We start from the raw sequence: 3,984 nt of genomic DNA on the forward strand, positions 1-3,984 counted from the left end.
CTTGAACCATATTATTTTAAGTTAAGCGAAAATGAACGTAAAAAAGGTAAAAATCACAAAAATATTAAGAGGGCCAAAAACCGTGCCGTCTCGATGGGCGCATACATAGGAAAATGACAATTTTATTACATCGTTTTGAAAGGGTCAAAATGGAAATATATGACAGAGATGTGTGATGTATTATCAGATACACGAACTTCAGGATTTTTCCAGATTTCAACATCTATTGACTAAGTCACACATGTATTCGTATATCTCAAAAAATCCTATCGTAATACTAACAATGATCAGCAGATCAGCTTTTACCATGGACACCTTTGTATTGATGGAGCTTCATTGTCCAACTGCACACTCGAATATAGAAACAGTGTGTATTATCCCAAGATTGAATATGGTAGTGATTCAAAAGTCAGAATCTTTAATATTTGATATCAATTGGAATGCTGAAGAATGATTACAACACTGGTATACAGCTCAATTTAAGCAACTGCAATTGTTGGTATCCACTTATAAATTTCGGTCTGCCTTTCCAAGAAGAAAAGGTGACGGGATCCCCAAACAGCTGATTTTCAGATGCAAACTATCAGCAAACACGACTCAGAATATCAAAGTTCACGCAGTTGTACTCATACGAAAAAATGTTTAAAATAGATAACATTGGAAATGAATTGGTTATTGTGTAAGATTCATAATCTTGAAATTTTTTACTTGAATATGTTGTTCAAATATGAAAATTGATATAACATAGTGTATATATATGAGTAATAATACGACTTTATGAAATCAATGTAAAACTATCAGAAAACCACAAAAAGAATGTCAGTCTTGAGACTGAATAATAACGCATTAACTGGGACTGATACATTGTATGCGCTTGCAAAGACAAACATAAGAAAACAAGTCGGTGGATCGCTGTTGACAACAATTTTATTACTTAGAAGAACATTAGTTCCCACTATAGCCTGCAGAGCAGGCGTAATTTTGGCTAACGAGTGGTAAGTAATTTCATAACGAATATTATGGCCGCCATCTTTGATTTTAATGGCAGCGGAAGGCTGTGGAGAGTAAAAATTTATACCAAGGGGGCGGTGGAAAATCAAAAATGGCCAGTCGAACATACGATCGCGAGCTTTGAGCGTTAGCTTGCACTAACAAGACGCCTGCACTGCAGGCTACTCCGACTATTGGTAAAACGCTTGGCTTCTCTGCTTTAGCTGGATTGGCTTCTGAAGGTACTTCTCAGATAGTTAAAACCATTTCGGGAAATGGAATACAAAATGGTGGGTTTATCACCCTACAAAATAAAATTGATCAGTTGAGAGCATATAAGCATTTATTGACAAATAAGCAGAAGCAAGACATTTTGAAAAGTCTTCAGACAGAGGGGGCATTAGTGATAAAACCATCTTAGACACAGTCAGGTGGATGTCACGGGTCTCTTTTAGTAAGTGATGGAATCCAAATTGTTCTTGATGTAATAAAGAAAATTTCTGGCGGAGACAAAGAAGAGTTCCGAGAAGTACAACAAAATCAAAAATAAGTACAAGTACTAGCACTGAAAATCAAGGTGGGACTGGAGCACCAAGATTAGGTATGTATCAAGCACCTCCACCGTTTCCCGGATAATGGTCAAAATTTCTCGGATCATGGTCAAAAGAAACTAACCGAAATTACATAAGAGTAAATCATTGAGCTTCTGAATTTTAATAAACATTTGAAAATGCTGATAAATAATATGTTATCAAGAGATGGATTAATTCCACAAAACCACAAGCCAGCACTTTTTATTTACAATCTTGAATCTTCATAAATGAGTGGATCACTTTGGGTTGCTGCATAGGTGAGAGATAATAAAATCAATTACTTTGGCAGTTTTGGAATGCTACCATTTCAAGAAATTGTCAATCACGCCAAAGAGAGAATTTGGCACCATTTCATTAAAGTAATCAGATTTAAAATATTAATACAACAACAAGTGGTACGTCTGTTTGTATTTTCTGAATGAGATGAATAAGGGTACATCATATTTTGTTTTATTGAAAGTGTTTGATATATTTGATACAATAAAGAATGAAAAACTCATGGAGCACTATTTCAAAAATATCTAATTAATATATATAATGGTTAAATTATACATTCTGTGAGAAAGAAGAAGCAAACATAATGTGTTGAGCCTTCTGGTTACAAAAAAGCTAAAAATTGAAGATTGGTGCATCTCTGTACTTGTGCCTCTTGTGATATAACTAAAACCAAATTCGTAAAACAGGGAAACTTAGTGAGCCCTCAGAAGCTGGGGGCGGATTTTTGGATGTTATAAAGAGCCACAGTCTTGGTGAAATAAAATTAAAAGCTGGTATGAAAGGTTTGTTTAATGTTAGTAAGAGTGGTGCTTCAAAGGCTATCAATCTGATTTTACAAAGAATAAGATAAAAGGAATGGCTTATAAATGTATTGATCAAGCCCTTGATAGTTTCACCTCTGATGTATTAAATAAATTAGATCCTCTTCATCACGGTGGTGAAATTGATTATTCACAATGGTATCCAATGAGCATGTATTCACCTCAAGGTGTTAATATGAGAGTGGCAGTCTTGATATCTACAAAGCAATTGGTAAATTAACAAAACCAAAATCAGGTTTCACAGTTCGTGGACGTAAATATAATGAATAATACAGATGCCATTGCAATGCAGCATGACCATGCTCTGTGCAAAGACGACAAAAAATATAAGAATAAAGCAGAAAGAAAAATGGTGAGAGCTCTTGATGCAGTGCCTTATGTTGAAAGAAAGTGGGGACATTGGTTGAAGGGAAACCTGGTCAACACAAAACAAAAACTGGGATTAGGGGTTAAAAAAAAAGGAAAAAGCCGTCGAGTGAGAGCTAGCAGGAAAAACTGTGTAATGCATTTTACAAAGCTACAAAGAGGGATATCATTCGACGGCAAGTTATTGTGAATCTCATTAATGACATATGGCATATGTAAGATAGTTGAATATATAAGAAAGCGTTATCCTAATTCCATAATCATTTCTCAATGTGGTGAAAATCAAGATACTACCCATGAGCGAATGGATTCCTGTAAAAAGGGTTATACTAGTGGGCAACCAGATTTTTTTGTAGCCGATAATCATCTTAAATTTAAAGGATTTTGTGCTGAGTTTAAATCACCAAATATTAAATATAAGATTTCTGACAATGAAGAGGTAATGATGGAAAAATATTACGACAAAGGTTATAAATGTATGATATCTAATAATTATGATAATATCATATGTGAAATAAATGATTTTATGAACGGTGTCAGAATAAAGTGTGATCATTACGAGAACTAATTTAAAACAGATCAAACATTGAAGAATCATTTCCATAAAATGTACGAAGGTACACCAACTTTAGACAACATAAATGGAAAAACAAGAAACTAAATCTGATAAATGGTATTGCGATGCTTGCGAAAGCACCTTTAAAAAACCAGCAAATCCACTTACAAGAATAGTAAGAAACATGTTCGGAATGAAAAAACATGGTTGAATGTGCATGGCGTTGAGATATCTGATGATTTAATAAAAAGAAAGTAAAAAACTCAACATGAGGGCATAGCTTATTGAAAATAAAACAAAAATTTATTTTACTACATGAGGGATTTAAAGGATCCGGCTCAAATAGAAAACGATATATATAAATAAAAATGAATAGAATGGAAAAAAACTAATCTCATATAGAAGTATGAATGAGTCAGATCCCAAGAAATTGAAAAAACACCAAATGATGAAACTGCTGTTAAAGCAAAATATTGAACCAGAAAGACGAACGCCCAAAGGAAAGACAAGACAAATTCCAGCTCATTAAAAGAGTCTCAAACAGATGGTTCAAACATATGAAGGAAACATTATTCATGGTTCAGTTCAGAGATTGATGGAAACCTACACCAAAACCCAGAACGCTAAAGAATGTCGTGCCTGTTGCCATGCCAAGAACAAA

This window comes from Pocillopora verrucosa, chromosome 3, assembly GCF_036669915.1.
Source record: "Pocillopora verrucosa isolate sample1 chromosome 3, ASM3666991v2, whole genome shotgun sequence".
NCBI lineage: Eukaryota > Metazoa > Cnidaria > Anthozoa > Scleractinia > Pocilloporidae > Pocillopora > Pocillopora verrucosa.